The 17,298-nt window shown below is 43.2% G+C and overlaps 1 protein-coding gene across 7 annotated transcripts in view; it reads right to left on the reverse strand.

Moving 5' to 3' along the window:
• Positions 1–17,298, reverse strand: part of Trh (thyrotropin releasing hormone) — an 80,619-nt gene that overhangs the window by 36,899 nt on the left and 26,422 nt on the right. For 2 of the 7 annotated variants that reach the window (XM_060383766.1, XM_060383768.1), the window contains exon 3: positions 15,138–15,165. The exons of the other annotated variants lie outside the window; for them this stretch is intronic. The gene's annotated coding sequence lies outside the window, so the exon portion shown is untranslated. The remainder of the gene's footprint in view (positions 1–15,137; positions 15,166–17,298) is intronic. 7 annotated transcript variants of the gene reach the window in all.

A 17,298-nucleotide genomic window follows, 5' to 3' on the forward strand; every position in this document is an offset into this window, starting at 1 on the left:
GGTAATGAGATCCCAGAATGTTTCACAGACTCAGTTACCCTGTTAGAAGGGTGGAACTCCATGTATATATTAAAATTAAGTGTGTGTGTGTGTGTGTGTGTGTGTGTGAAGGTGTCCATGAGGCTAGAATAGGGGTTGGATTCCCTGGAGCTATGATATAGGCAGTGTGAATCACCCAGTATGGGAACTAAGAACCAAATTCTGGTCCCCTTCAAGAACTCTTAACCTCTGAGCAATAGCTTTACCCCCTTCAGTATATCTGTTACATACGTTTCCTGCTGATTTTAAAAGCGCAGTAAGTTGAACGTACTGCCTGGAGTAGCAGTCTGCCGTTAGCTGCCAGAATCTAAAGGTGCATACATCTTGATTACAGAACCTGGTGTTACTAATTTCTTACCGTACTGACATGTGAATGAGAACACAAGAACTCAGCGTGTGCTGTCTTGCTTGTTTATAGCACCGAACTAATGGAAAAGCCAAATGTCCTCAAATGAGGTATAGATAAACTGGCATAACCACAAGTGGGAAGCTGTAGAGCAGTGGTTCTCAGCCTGTGGGTTATGGCCTCTTTTGGGGGGAGTCGAATGACCCTTTCACAGAAGCTGCATATCACAGATATCCTGCATATCAGATATCTACATTGTGATTCACAACGGTGGCAAAATAATGAAGTAGCAATAAAAGTAATTTTATGGTTCGGAGTCACCACAACATGAGGGTCACAACATTAGGAAGGTTGAGAATCAGTGCTGTAGACTAATTGATGAGCCAAAAGGCACGTCACCTGATATGTCCATACCGCCAGCTCACTGATTCCGCTGGTACAGATTTGAATAGTTACTATACCCCAAAGACCGTTCTAGGATACAGGGAGAAAAGTCAAGTGCCAACATCCCTGGAAAAGTTCTGGCAAAGCATGCGAGTGAGCACATGAGCAAGCACACTTACGCTGATAAGCCCTTCAGACTGCACATGGGGGGATGTCCAGGGACAGCAAAAACCCAGTGTAGAAAGGCTTGTGTTCAAGAAAGCTCACAGAAGGACAGTGTGGCCTGAGTGGAGGAGGAATGAGCCGGATGCAACAGGTCCTGTAGTGCTCTATGATGCCCTGGATGGCACGCACACTTCAACCTTCATGTGGTACAGGCACCGTCCTTTAGAGTAGACTCCTCCCTGCTGTGGGTTTTCCCATAAAGGTTAGGCCAACTTGCTCATACAAGGAGATACTGACCCTGGAACCTTCAATAACATGGGGCCGTTATTTTAGTTGTTGCTCTCGGGGAAGACAAACGAACAGGTGAGGAATCTGGGCACAGCCACAGCCTGAACTAAGCTGTAAAAAGAGAAAGAGAGAGAGAGAGAGAGAGAGAGAGAGAGAGAGAGAGAGAGAGAGAGAGAGATTCTGAGACAAGCCAGCAGAGGGTACTATTGGACCTTGGACCAAGCCTGGGCTGAAGCAGAAAGCAACCAGACTCAGATGATTTGTCCTCTGAAAATGGCAAATAGTCCTTTTACTAAGATGAGAGAAACTGATATATAGGTAGGAGTGGCAGGAATGAAGACAGTCTCGCGTGTGTTGACACGTAGATCTGCTGGTATGTGTATCTAGCTAGCATCAAGATGTTTTAGGGGAGGATCTGAGCAGTTCTCAGGGGGATCAAGGAGTAGACAGGTGGAGCTGAGAGGCAAGGGTGGGAATCTTCAGGGAGGCCTGCACACTTAGAAATGGGGGAAGAGTCTACAATCATGCCACCTTGAATCTTGTCCGACCTTAGAAGATAAGCAGGGTCAGGCCTTGGATGGGAGAAACTGGGAAGGGGAAGTCACACAGATTCGGAAGAAAATAGCCAGTGAGGAGAACAGTTTCGGGATCAGGGGAGGATCAGCTCATGAAGACAAGTGTTGGGATCATTGTTTTTCATTCAGGAAGCAGAGAAATAAGGCCAAGGCAGAGCATACAAGAGTCTGAGCTTCCAGACAACAAACCTCACGTTGTCATTCAGCAGGGCCAAGAACCGCAGAGGGAAGACATCCGGACTGAACATGGGGGTCTGCGGGGCCACTGCAGAGTGTAGATGGTGGGGAAGGGGCAGGTTTGGACACTGAATAAAAAGTGAGTAAGAGGAGGTATTAGGGGTGGGTGGATAGGGTTTAACAGATGAGCACATTCTCCACTGAAGGCTGTCCAGAGTTATCAGGCACCCAAGGAAGGCTAGAGGTGGAGGAATATATCCAGGCAGGGTTAGCAACCAGTCTAAATTTGACAAGAACACGTGCTAACGTGTCTAAGACAGGAGCATGACTATAATTTGACCCAGCAAAGAAACCCGTCAGTAGTTTCCTTCAAAGAGGAAAGAAAGATGATGCCCCAGACACGGAATGAGCAGTGGTACTTGAGATGGGTGTCCTTGAACATTCTGTCTTGACCTCTCTCCCATCTTGGTTGGGCACACAGAAGTGGCCGGCTGGATGCCCTGGAGTTCGGCTAGTTAAACAAGATACAAAAATTGCAGCAGTGGTCCTGTGGTAACTTGAACAGGGTTGGCCCCCACAGATTCATGTGTTTGAATGCTTGGCCATGGGGAACAACACTTCTAGGAGGAGTGGCCTTGTTGGAGGAATTGTATCACTGTGTAGGGGAGCTTTGAGGTCTCCTATGCTCAGGCTCTGCCCAGTGTGGAATCTGAGCTTCCTCCTGGCTGCCTGTGGAAGCCAGTCTCCTTCTGGCTACCTTCATATCGAGATGTAGAATTCTTGGCTCCTCCAGCATCATGTCTGCCTGCATGCTGCCATGCTTCCCACCATGATGATAATGGACTGAACCTCTGAAACTGTTAGCCAGCCCCAATTAAATGTCCTTTATAAAAGTTGCCTTGATCATGGTGTCTCTTCACAACAGTAAAACCTAAACTAAGACAGACCCCGACGGCTAGGTTGGTTAGTGGGGAACAAGAAACTAGGGCAGTAAAAGAAACTAATCTATGATGAGTGCCTTGCTCATAGCCCTGCATTGGTCCCCAAACCTGCAGCCAAGTTTCTGACTCAGGTGTCACTAGATAAGCTGATGAGGTCCCAAATCAAGGGTAGACTTCTCTGTGAGGAGACATGGGTTAGAAGTGGGGATACCCTAAAAGATAAGAATGAGGACTGAGATAGAGTGGGGAATCCTCTAAAGAGTCCCCACGTTCTGAGATGCTCCTCGGACAACAGAACTTTAAAATCATATGAGTGAGTAGCCTGTTTCTTTCTTTTATTTTACAGCCTCTCAATGGCTCAAGCGTCTTGAGTCCAACAGTTCTAATCATGAATGTGCATATTTGTAGAGAACTGCACCCAGAGACAGGGAAGGGTCTCGCTCTCCTCCTGGGTATGATGCTTACAGCTCACAACACCTTTTTTTTTTTTTTTTTTACCCTCAGTTTTACCCTCAGGTGCTAGGCCCCTTCTGACTCTTGTCCAGCCATACAAGTCGATGTCTGTTCTGAGTAGGACACAATAGAGTAGGATTTGAACTCAAACATCTGGATCTAGGTTCCAGAAGTCTAATCCTCATGTCTTGCTTCTTACTATCATACATTAACCACACACTTCTTTATAACGAACTCCCATCAACTTACTCCCTGTGTTTATACCATTAATCATCCTGACTTCTTCTTTGGTTTGTTTGTTTGTTTGTTTTTATATTTAACATATGACTTGTGCCTGTCAAGTCTTTATTTCAACAAAATCAGTTATTTACAACACCAAAGACTGTCACGTAGTTTATCTTTTGCTGGCTGGTGATGGATGCAGGGTCAGCAGCTCCCCAGCTGGGTACCGAAGCACCCATTGGTGCATGCCACAGTGTTCCTACTCATGTTTGTTTGTTTTTAGAGGTAGGATTTTTCTGTGTAGCCCTGGCTGTCCTGGAACTTGCTCTGTAGTCCAGGCTGGCTTTGAACTGGCAGAGATCCACCTGTCTCTGCCCCTTGAGTGCTGACATTAAAGGCATACACTACCTCTGCCAGTCTATATTTACTTCTTAAGGGGTCTTCACTTCCTTTTCTGAATTGTTGGGTATATATATATTTTTTTAACAGAACATCACATCCTGTTCTGCCTTTTATTGTTGCTGTTAATACTCTTTGCTGGTATCTTAAATGACTGTTTTTGTGACTTTTGATAGAAACTTAATTTAAATTAAGTTAAAGTTGTCTTTTAAAACTTAATCACCCAAGTTACAAAGAGTGCAAACATCTATCATCTTCCCCCTTCCCTCTCCCCTTCTTTCTTGCCCCATTCCATCCGCAAGGTCATTGCTGGGTCATTTGGCCTCTTTTTGGATTCCTCCTGTGTGTTCCCTAAATGCCTCCTAAATCTTTGTTTTCATTTTAGTAGAAGCTGAAGCACTCTTTCAGCTTTTGAAAAACTACTTAATAGGTCTCTAGACCACCATCCATTCCATTAAACCACTACTCTGGGGGTCTTGGATGAGGATGATCATCTAGGGGTACCACTGAGTTCATTCCATGGGACAGACAAAGAATTATATGTCCTGGAAACAAGACTCATGCAGGGAAAGTAAAAGCCAACAGGAAATTGGAGTGACAGGTGAAGAGAGACAGTCACAGATGCTGACTGTGAAAGTGGCTACCATCCAAGAGATTGAGGAGGCTGCAGATGCTGAGAACAGAGAAAGTGCCAGCCATGGGTGTGTCTTTCTGTGTGTAGGCGTGATAAAAATGGCAAACTCCATTTGAATAGACAAACAGCTCCCATGGAGGGAATAGAAGGGTCACCAGTGGTGGGGCACACCCCAGGGCTCTGAATCAGGCTTTGTGTGGGCTCCTTGGGCTTCTTCCTTCTGGCTTCCCTTTCCCTCATTGTTCCTGCCTGGTGGCTAATAGCAAATTGCAATGTGTGCAGCCTGTAAAGGTTATAGTGTCCTAGGGAATGTGTGTATGAAGAAACAATCCCAAGAACAAGGAGAAGCCCCTCTTAAAGGGGCAAGTCTGTTTTCTAGATCAGCCCACTTTCACTTCTCAGAGATCAACACTGACTGTGGTCAGGGATGGGGCCAAGGACTGTTCTGGTTACTCAGGGGAGAGGGCAGTGTCTTAGGGTGTTGACCAGAGAGAGGAGGACCCTTAACGGCTAGTCTCCAGTGATAATCCAGAGGGCTATGATAGAGCTGGGCTGCCGCTGTGGATCTGGAATGCAGGACAGCCATTTGATGACAGAGTGTTAAGGGTTGGGGACAACATAAAGAGTGAAACCATAAGGATACCCACCACCCCTCCTGAGGCTGTGGCTGGCAACCAGCTTGGGGAAGATGTGCCCTTTGTAGAGAACAGGCAACAATTCCACGCACCCCACCCCCCTCTGCAGGCAGCAAGGCTCATATATATATATTTATATTTTGTTTTATTTTAATTTTTTCCCCCTGTGTTTATCCATGCAAGGTATGCACCATGGAGAAGGTCACTGGTTTGATTCTAGACCTTAAGAAGCCTCCCACCAGTCACTTCAGTTTCAGAGGTCAGCCACTGTGTGTCTTCTATGTCCACCTCATGGAAAACATTAAGAGACAAGGTTAATGAAGAGAACTCTTCAAACGCCATAATAAATATGTCTTGTTCAGTGAGACGAACTGTGTTGTGCAACAGGCGGAACCATACACCGGAGCCCCATAGTGTAGAGAGAATGCTTAAAAATTCCACACCAGAGATCAGTAAGTGTGTCATTAGTCATTCTCTCTTGGCAGCAGATGCCACCTCCCATGCACCAGACATGCTCCTTGATAGTAGCAGGCATGAGAGGCCACATTTGGCTGCAAAGTCAGGGTTCCATTCTTGCTTGGGAGAAGCACCAGAGACCATTCTCTAACAGTCTAAGAGGGAAATATAGTTCCACTGGGGCTTATTTTGTAAAAGTGCCCAGAGACAGCTCATGGATGTGAGATGGGTATTCAGAACAAGTGTACGCTGTGAGTTTGATGTCTGGGAACTTAATCTCCACATTAACCCGGGTAACATGGGACTTTAGAGCACAGTACATCATACTACAGCATGAGAAGTTATTTTACAATCGTATGGAAACTGGGAAAGATACAGTTAGACCTCACCTCCAAGTTCAGGACAACTCTGGTCCCATTTGAATTAAGACAGTTAGCAGACCTTGTTGAGTCTGGGCAAAAGCTCTCTCCCAAGTAGTGGTGGAGGCATATTTTTAGAAAATCCATTCTGGGTTTCTTATTCATTCTTCTAACTCTGAATTTTATTTCATTGCAACGTTTTAGCCCTTTCCCTCCTCCTAAAACAAAGACAAAACCCAAACAACCCCATTAACTTCATGTTCTGTTCCCGATATGGAGGCCTTTTCTAGTGAATCTCTCTTTCTTTTTTGAAGTGCCCCATTCTGTTTTTCTTGCAGTCCCTAGGCCTGAATTGATTACATTATGAGGAGATGCTGCAGTTGTTGGGGATCCTTGGCACGCCATTTCTCTGGGCCGTGTCCTCGGCTTATGGATTTACTGGGTTTTGCTCAATCCAACCACAAAGGTAAATTAATTATCAGAGGTGAATGGGCCCAACAGGTTGTCCCAGGACTCATGACAGCTACATTGAAGGCTATAGGGCAGGATAGGATGTATATAGACTCAGGAAGAGGATCTTGAGGGCTTTGATCAGGACCAGATCTCTAGAACAGAATGGATGTGGCCCCATCACTCTTCCTTCAGGGACCTTGAATGAATAACCAAGAGAATTAGGAACCTGGCTAGATGTGTGACATTGGACGCTATCTGGGTAGTCTTGGGGTTGTGTAGCAGGCCTCTCAAAAGGAAAGGCTTACCATACAAAAAGGTCAGTGGCCCTAAACAGCACCAAAGCTACTGGCAGTATCCTTTCTGGAGGGTTAGGACCTCCTGCATCCATTTATTGGGTCTTTTGAGTAGTCTATTGTCTCTACCTTTTGATGTCAGGTACACAGGAGATTAAATTGTATTCCCCGGGCCCAAGAGACTCCCTGGGTAACATCTGCTTTGAAGCTGGCCATTGTCACTTCATGTGCTTCTAGTTATTCTGAATCTGGGAATGACTTGCTTTTTCTTTCTGTTTGCCAAGGAAAGGGCTCAACTCATTGGGTAAAACTATCTCCCTATATTGGTAGCAGACAGGTTTTAGGAAGTCCTGAAAATGGGTAAGATCTATCTTCCAGTCTGTCTCTGGAAGTCTGCTGGAGGAATTAAGTAGAGAAGGTGGGGTCCTCTCAGAACTCAGCCTGCTTTACCCTTTCTAATATCACTTCCAACTATGGAAATCAAGACTGGTGTGATTGGGCCTTTTCCAGAGAGACTTTATGTTAGTTACTTTTCTGTTGCTGTGATAAAAGATCATGAGCAAGGAAACTTACAAAGGGAAAACTTTATTTGGGCTTATGGTTCCTGAGGATAAGAGTTCATCATGGGTTGGGGGGATGGGCAAAACAGCAGTGACAGAAATGGTGGCCGGAACAGGAAGCTGAAATGTCACATCTTCAAGTGCAAGCATTGAAGCCAAAAGGCCAAACTGGAAGTAGGTGAGGCTTTTTACTCTCAAAGCCTGTCCCAGTGATGCCCTTTTTCTAGCAAGGCTGCACCACCTACTCCTCCAAGCAGCATCACCAACTGGGGAGCAAGTGTTCAAATACCCGAGACTATGGGGGACACTCTCATTCACATGACTACATCTTATATCCCTCATAGATCCTGTGTGCCCCTTTAAAATTGTTTTATGTTTTCTCCCTGAAGCCAGAGAGGGGTTTCTCTATGTAGCCTTGGACAGCTTGGAACACACTGTGTAGATCAGGCTGGCCTAAAAAAAATCACAGAGATCTTCCTGTCTCTGCCTCCCAAATGTTAGGATGAGAGATGGGCACCACTAATGCCCCACTGTTTGCTTCCTTTTGCCTCCTTGGCTTTTTATAATTTCTTTTCACCATTGCTGTTCCCACATCTTTCTGCCCTTTGTTTTTGTAATTTATACAGCAGAGGTTACCTTATCCTCGCCAAGGGCTCTTCGTTATGGATGAGTGGAAATGGCAAAAAGAAGTGTCAGAAACAACAAAATAATCTCAAATCTACATTTACACTCCCCTCACAAATCAAGGAAGAAACCCCTGTTAAAACTATTATAAATTAGCGTTACTGGTTGAGAGACTGCCTGCTGTATAGCAAGTCCCCTCTCTCTGTTTCCTCTGTGGATGAACATCTCATTATCTGCTTTTGCTATGAACATCTTTATGTCATGAGATGAGCAAGAATAGCTTCTGTTGGAAGTAATGTATCCTTTAGCTGTCATTAAGGGTACCATGACTTTATTCTTGTGCTATTCTATTGTCTTCCTCTTTTCTTGTTGGGGGGTCAGCCTGACCTAGGACAGGGACTTTGAGTGACATTTCAAGACAAACATAAGTGGGTTTGAAGTGGGAGGATCATATTCTGTCTCCAGAACCAGATTTCCAGTAGATTAAACAGCACATGACAATTCACTATAGCATCTATTGCCAAAAGATATACAACCGAGATCACTGGTTTACACTGTGCAGGGAACTTGCTTTTGAGTCCAGAGCTAGCTAGCTGGACACAAAGCACCCACCTTCCTTATGGCCTACCTAGAATGGTCCTAGTGCCTCTTATCTGCTGGGCCATGACTGGGAATGGGGACTGACAAGAGACAGAAAGTATTCTTGCCTTCTAGAGTGCTGCAGGAGACAGAGACACTTAACTTTAACAGGTCACCCTCTGATCTCTTTAAACTTCCTAAGGCTATGATGCACGACTCTCTGCATCTATTGATGGAGCTGGATGAAGCTGATGGAGATAGACAGTTTACCAGTGTCTAACCTGAGATCCTCCCTGTCTAGTCTTTGGATGAGCAACTGTTTAAAAACCTATATTCACAATCAATTTGTGTGTGTCTGCACAGTAAAGCAGGTAACCTGAGAAAACTTAATAAGTATTCTCTTGCACCAAACTGAAGTCCAAGTGGATCAAAGACCTCAACATAAAACCAGACACATTAAATAGGCTAGAAAAAAAAGTGGGGAATACCCTAGAACTCATTGGTACAGGAGAAAACTTCCTGAACAGAACACCAACAGCACAGGCTCTAAGAGCAACAATCAATAAATGGGACCTCATGAAATTGAAAAGCTTCTGTAAAGCAAAGGACACAGTCATCAAAACAAAGTGACTGCCTACAGATTGGAAAAGAATCATCACCAACCCTTTATCTGACAGAGGACTCATATCCAGTATATATAAAGAACTAAAGAAGCTGAAAAGCAGCAAACCAAGTAATCCACTTAAAAAATGGGGAACAGAGCTAAACAGAGAATTCTCTGTAGAGGAATATCGAATGGCAGAGAAACACTTAAAGAAATGCTCAACCTCATTAGCCATTACGGAAATGCAAATCAAAACAACCCTGAGATTTCACCTTACACCCATCAGAATGGCCAAGATAAAAAACTCAAGTGACAACACATGCTGGAGAGGTTGTGGAGAAAGGGGAACCCTTCTCCACTGCTGGTGGGAGTGTAAACTTGTACAACCACTCTGGAAATCAATCTGGCGCTTTCTCAGACAACTAGGAATAGCGCTTCCTCAAGATCCAGCCATACCACTCCTAGGCATATACCCAAAAGAGGCTCAAGTACACAAAAAGGACATTTGCTCAACCATGTTTGTAGCAGCTTTATTTGTAATAGCCAGAAGCTGGAAACAGCCCAGATGCCCCTCAACTGAAGAATGGATGCAGAAACTGTGGTACATCTATACAATGGAATATTACTCAGTAATGAAAAATAAGGAAATCATGAAATTTGCAGGTAAATGGTGGGATCTGTTTTTTTTTTTATTTTTTTTATTTTTTTATTTTTTTTTAATTTTTTTTATCAGTTACATTTTATTAACTCTGTATCCCAGCCATGTCCCGATCCCTCATTCCCTCCCAGTCCCTCCCTCCCTCCCTCCCTCATCTCCACCGTGCCCCTTTCCAAGTCCACTGATGGGGGGGACCTCCTCCCCATTCATCTGATCCTGATTTATCAGGTATCTTCAGGACTGGCTGCAAAGCCCTCCTCTGTGGCCTAACAGGACTGCTCCTCCCTTCGGGGGTGGGGAGACCAAAGAGCCAGTCATCGAGTTCCTGTTAGAAATAGTCCCTGTTCCCCTCACTTTGGGAAACCAATTGGTTACTGAGCTACCACAGGCTACATCTGAGTGGAGGTTCTAGGTTATATCCATACATGGTCCTTGGTTGAATGTCAGTCTCAGAAAAGACCCTGTGCCCAGATATATTTGGTCCTTGTGGAGCTCCTATCCTTTCCCCATCAGACTAACTCCCCTTCTTTCTTATGATTCCCTGTACTCTGCCAAAGGTTTGGTCATGAGTCTTTGCTTTGAAAACACTGCTAGTTAGAGTCTTTCAGATGCGCTCAGTAGACTCCTGTCATACGTTCAATGCACATCCCCTCTGTCTTTCTAAATGAGGATTGATCATCTTACCCCATGTCCGCTCAATTGATTATCTTTTTTAGGTGTATAGATTTCATTATGTTTATCATATCTTATAGGTCTATATAAGTGAGTATATCCCATGTTTGTCTTTCTCCTTCTGGGATATTTCACTCAGAATGATCTTTTCTAGATCCCAAATGGTGGGATCTGGAAAGGATCATCCTGAGTGAGTTGTCCCAGAAGCAAAAAGACACACACGGTATATACTCACTCATATAAACATACAACATAGAATAAACCCACTAAAATCTGTACATCTAAACATACTAAGCAAAAGAGAGGACCCTAACTAAAATGTTCAATTCCCATCCTGAAAGGCAAAGAGGATGGACATCAGAAGAAAAAGAAAACAGGAAACAACCTAGGAACCTGCTACAGAAGGCCTCTGAAAGCCAGAAGAAAAAAACAGGAAACAACCTCAGAACCTGCCACAGAGGGCCTCTGAAAGCCTCTGCCATGCAGACTGTGAAAGCAGATGCTGAGTCTGATGGCCAACTGACGGGCAGAGTGAATGGAATTTTATGTAAGAACTGGGAAATAGTAAGAGCTGGAGAGGACAGGGTCTCCACAAGGAGAGCAACAGAACAAGAAAATTTGAACACAGGGAACTTCCCAGAGACTCATACTCCAACCAAGAACTATTCATGGAGATAACCTAGAACCCTGACAATGCAGCCACTTCTGATGAGAACTGATAGACTAAGATCAGAAAGAAGGAGAGGAGGACCTCCCCAATCAGTGAACATGGGGAGGGGCATGCATGCAGAAAAGGGGGTGGGAGAGGGTGGGACCAGGAGGGGCTTATGGGGGGATACAAAATGAATAAAGTGTAATTAATAAAAGTTAAAGAAAAAATAAATAAAAATAAGTATTCTCTCTCCTACAGGGAGAGTTGTATAAGAGGTGTGTTCTCTCCATGCAGAGGGAGTACCCTAGCACCTTGGGAGGGAGGTTAGGAGAATCTGGTTGGGCTCTGTGTTATTTGAGTTTACTATTGCTGTGATGAAATATCATAGCCAAAAGCAAGTTGGGGCGTGAAGGGGTTATTGGTGTATTAGCTGGTTTTGTGTGACAACTTGATACAAGCCAGAGTCATCAGAGACCAACGAGCCTCAGTTGAGGAAATGCCTCCATGAAATCCAGCTGTAAGGCATTTTCTTGATTACTGACCAATGTGGGTGGGCCCAGCCAATTGTGGGTGATGTCATCCCTAGGCTGGTGGATCTGGGTTCTATAAAGAAGCAGGCTGAGCAAGTCATGTGAAGCAAGCCAGTAAGCAGCACACCTCCATGGCCTCTGCATCAGCTCCTGCCTCCAGGTTCCTGCCCTGTTTGAGTTCCTGTCCTGACTTTCTTTTGGTGATGTAGAAATGTAAGCCAAATAAACCCTCTCCTCCCCAACTTGGTTTTGGTGGTGGTGTTTCTTCACAGTAATAGAAACCCTCACTAAGACATTTGGTTTATGATTCCACACCAATAGTTCATCATTGAAGGAAATCAGGACAGGAACTCAAACAGAAACCTGGAGGCACGAGCTGATGCAGAGGCCGAGGGCACATGGGGAGACAAGCAGGAAGAAGAAGATGGGGAAAGAGGAAGTGGCTTGATGGAGCAAATCCAGGATGATTTATTGGCAAGTAACTTGGGGAATGCAGCTGGGATATAGACTACCTTAGAAAATTAGTTTAAATTGTACCTGCCCAGTTATTGTGCAAAAGCTATTTGAATAAATCAATGTTTCTGTCTCAGTTATTTGGGTGGGTGGGGGTCTAGCCAGGTCACAGTAGAGCCTTCTAGAGTATAATAAATATCCAACAACATCTAGGTTAGTGAACTAATGCGTTTATTGGGGTTACAGAATATAAATGATGTATCACTTTCAGAACAATAGATGACTCAAAGGCAGATGCATCAGCAGAAAGCCAACTTTAAAATGGGTGACAAGTCACAAAAGCTGAGTGCTGGACCCATGCCTGAGCTGCAGGAAATGCAGCTGCTTGGAGAGTCTATCTGCCAGCGATTGTTACTACTCTTGTGCAACCTTGGGAGGGGCCGGGCACTTGGAAGTTTCAATAGTGTCTTGGCATTTTTCCAGCTGTCCTGGAACTCACTAGGTAGAACGGAGTGCTCTTGAACTTACAAAGATCTGCCAGCCCCTGCCTCCTAAGTGCAGGGAACGAAGGTGCTGGACACCATGCTTGACTACTTACTATCTCCTCTTAAGGAGGAAATAGTTTAATTCAGAGAAGAGAACTACACAACGTTGAGACAGGAGGATTGTTGAGGCTGGAAGCTGGAAACATAGTGAGACCATGTCTCCGAGGGGATAGAAATGGTTTTAAATACCACATTTTGTTCCATATATTTCATCACAGAAAGGTCCAGAGAAGTTTACATTCTTCTAGCCCCTCTCATAAGTTGTTTCTTCATCTTTGACTCCCCTCTCTTCCTATTTATCTTCTTTTCAGTTTTATACAAGGCAGAAAAATATTTTCTCATATTGCTGACAATTATTTCTCCAACTTAGAAAGGCTTTTTGCTTCTGTACAAACAATGAAATATTAGACTTTAAATCTTCAAATGCCTTGGGTGGCTTTTATGGCCTTCTTGTCACACTTATAGAAATATATATTTTTTTGTCTTCCTTCTTGCTAAGTACACACCTACCTACTGAAAGCACATGGAAATAGATGTATCAATTTCCCAGCTCCTGATTTTTTAATCGGATGGTCTCTCGCAATTAGGAAGATTTCTCAGGGGATGTGTAAGGGCTCAGTCTGCCGTACCACAGTGTACCCAGTAGCCTTATCAACTCCTTTTGGAAATAGTCTGTGTACAAAGCCAAATTGTAGCCTGAAAAATTAACATTCTTCTTTTTAAAAATAGAGATACTGGTATCTACACATCCAGTTGAATTTCAGGGAAAAATAATTTAAAAGCTAATCCATTTCTTTCTTTCCTTTTCTTTTTTTGAGATAGGATCTTGTCTATCTCGTGTTGGTCTTGCACTTACTATGTACGGAAAGATGAGCTTATTTGTCTGATCCTCTGCCTCCACTGCCCGAATGCTGGGGTTACAGGCATCCACCAACACACCCAGTTCATAGTGTACTGGAGATCCACTGTGGCTCCAGGCCTGCTAAGTAAGCTTGCTATTAACTGAGGCACACCCTCAGCCCCCTAATCTGTTTTTAAGCGGTGCTAAATTTATTGTAGAACCGATCTGATCTGTTGATACCAGGTCTCTACATTTGAAGGGCTCACACTTCCAAAGCCAAAATTTCTAAGCAGATCATACTAAAATTTCTTTCTGAGGAAGGAATAGGAGACACTCTAGGAATATGGACATTATTACAAAGAAACTCTTCTGTGTCTTTGCTCACTAGTTACCAGACTCAGGGTCAGGTAATGGCATTTTTCTGAAGCCTAGATACAAAGAAAATAACTTGGCAGCTAATCTGTTAAACTGTTATTATTATTATTACTATTACTATTATTATTATTTGTTTTGTTTTTTGAGACAGGATTTCTCTGTGTGGCCTTGGCTGTCCTGGACTCACTTTGAAGAGCAGGCTGGCCTCAAACACATGGAGTGCTGGGATTATAGGCATGTGTCATGGCACCTGGCTATCTGTTTATTTTTTAACTTTTGAGCCAAGATCTTCTGTATCACATGCTGGTCCTGAACTTGTTATGTACTCTGAGGCTGTTAGAACTATTGCAGCTCTTGCAGAGAAAACCAGTGGAAGAATTGTCCATTCAAGAGCTGAGAAACCACCTAGAAACCCAGCCTTGGATGACAGTGATATGTATAGGGCTGGGAGAGAACCAAAAGGCCCTGGGCCACAAGCACCTGTGATTCTTATGATGAAACTTGATAATTATGGCATCTCCTAGACCTGTGGATGGTGATGACCATTTTTTGATGTGGTTCTTCTTGTTTTCTAAGCACTCTCCTATAGAACACACACACACACACACACACACACACACACACACACACACACACGGGGAGATAGAAAGGAGGGGGAGGAAGACAGAGTCATCAGAGTTGCCTAAGGTCTCTCATGTGTAATGCTGGCAGTTAAAATCTGGTAGAGTCATAGCAAAGAACAATGGCCTGAGAATTTTATGCTCAGATCAACAAAAGATAAGCAAGTGTTAAAAAAAAAAGTATAATGCCCTGTCATAGGAATAACTAAGGTTGAAAACCAACCACAGATGAACATAACAAAGACATCAAGATGGCAAATGAAGAGGAGGGATGAAAAACATTCAACAGGATGCAGACAGCCATGGTGTAACCACAAAACATATTTATTAAAGCAGCAAAACAGACCTAGACTTTGTACACCAGACGGCAGAAGCTAAATGTAAACAGCAAAAGTCATTACAAAGCAAGGAGAATGTCATGAAATTAAAGTTCATAAAGTTAAAGAATCTTACATCCACTGGACAAGAGAAAAATACATCCTTTCTAAAGATCCAAGAATACCCATAAAATGTGGCCTTAAGAAAGTAATATAAGCTCACAATTAATTTAATAAATAGTCAAATAAAATTAAACATAAATGATTTTAAAATGACACAAATCTTACCTACTTGAAGATGAAATGGCAGCTGTTTCTAAAAAAAAATCAAAAGAAAAATAAGTAAAAGGGAGTAAAACACAAGAAATGTCAGCGTGGATCAGAATTTATAGCTCTGAGTGTCTTATTGCCAAATAGATCAAAAAAATGGTCCAGGATGTACTGTAATTTTTTTTTTAAAGAGCAACAAAATAAACCAAAAAAAAAAAAAAAACCACCAAGAAGAGGGCTAAAATAAAACAAAAGTCAAAAGTAATCAAATAGCATGAGTAGATGGAAGAAGATACAGCCAAGCCCTGCTTCCTGGCAGAGATTAATGAAAAGACAGATCTCCCAAGATTCTAATTAAGATGAACAAGAGCGATGAAGGGAGGGTGAGCAAAACCAAGTAAGATCAGGATAATGGAAGGGGAAGAAAGCCCCCTCAGGCCTGACTCAAATAACCCCAGAGTATAACAAGCAACTCTGGTGACAGCTTCTAATACTTAGGAGGATAAGTTGCTAGAAATAAAATCATGAACCCACCGTCAAAGGGAAGCTGGTGATACTGATAAGAGACCTATCACACTTTTGAAATAGCCAGAGATGTTTAAGGGACATTAGCAATATTCAGATAAGGACTGTGTGGAAAATGATATTTTAGGGTTGCTAATAACTCTGTTTGCTAGGACAAGTTAAAACTTTCACACTGAAGTATTTAGGGATAAAACAGGATGCCTCCAACTTTAGGCACCACATGTCACTCCTCCTATGTTATTTTCTTTATAAAATCACAGTAATCAAAATAATATGGTACGGGTGCAAAGGTTTACATAGTGTTTAAAAGAACAGACTAGAGAGACAAGACCCAAATCGCACACAGACAACAGAATTTCGACGAAGTCATAAAGGCAATGCAAAGAGTGGTAGGTCACTTTTTACTGAGCGATGATAGCACGATTAAATCTGTATATGCAAACGGAACCTGTACTCTGTCAACAGTCATTATAACACAATACTATAAACACCGTAGAAGAAAATAAAAGAGAAAAACTTTGTGGCCTTAGGGTAGGCAAAGATTTATGAGACACAACACTAAAATCCATAAAAGAATGAATTTATTCATTGATTTTTATCAATAGGCATAAATTTATATTTGTATAATGAACCATTCTGTGAAGAAATAGATTGCTCAAAACTCTCAATACACAGATTATGGCATCCTAAGAAGAATGGTGTTGAATTTAATGCCTTTGCTGTTCCCATCTCACCTTTCAGCATCTGATTCTACTTTAATCATTTCACTAACAAGGTCTCTGTGGATGTCAGCCACAAAAAAGGACTTTAGTCAATGTAAACAAAAATGGAATGTATTCAGGGAAGAGGGTGCGCGTCTACAGGGTGTGTGGAAAGCCTGCAGCAATGCTCTTGTTCCAAAAAGCACCAGGGCATGTAATCAGGGAAGGTAGGGTGATAGATCCTGGGCAGGACCTTGGCTTATCCGTGGTATTTGGAATCTTTCCAGAGTTAGAGAATTGCTTCTTTCATGGGTGTGGCCTTCTCCAAGCACTATTCTATCCTACTGGGAATGACCACAGCACTAACTCTGTGAATTCATGGTAGTATTCAGACTATAAAACAATTCCTTTCTTTGGATCTGTATCTCGGTGATCTAGGACACTTAACATGCAATCTCAGAGATGGGATTTGCAGGTGATCAGAAAGAAATCCTTGTGTTGGAGTTAACCTCTTCACTTCTCAGGTCTCAGAGTGTCATGCCTACTTCCCTGTCTTTCCTACTTCTGCCTTCCCTAACAGGAAACTCAAGTCACTCCTGATCTCTGAGGTAATCTCCATAATGAACTTAAGCATTAAAAGCTGTGGTGGCTTGAATAGATATGGTCCTCATAGACTCATGTGTTGGAATGCTTGGCCCATGGGTAGCGGCACTGTTAGGTGGTGTGTGGAGGAAGTGTGTCACTGTGGAGCTGGACTTTGAGGTCTGATATATGCTCAAGCTACGCTCAGTGTGGCTCACAGTCTCCTTCTGCTGCCTTTGGATAAAGATATAGAACTCTCAGCTCCTTCTCCAGCACCACGTCTGCCTGCGTGCTGCCATGTTTTCCACCATGATGATGATGGACTAAACCTCTGAAACTGTAAGCCAGCCCCAATTAAATGTTTTTCTTAT

This window comes from Meriones unguiculatus, chromosome 5 (genome assembly GCF_030254825.1).
Source record: "Meriones unguiculatus strain TT.TT164.6M chromosome 5, Bangor_MerUng_6.1, whole genome shotgun sequence".
Lineage (NCBI taxonomy): Eukaryota > Metazoa > Chordata > Mammalia > Rodentia > Muridae > Meriones > Meriones unguiculatus.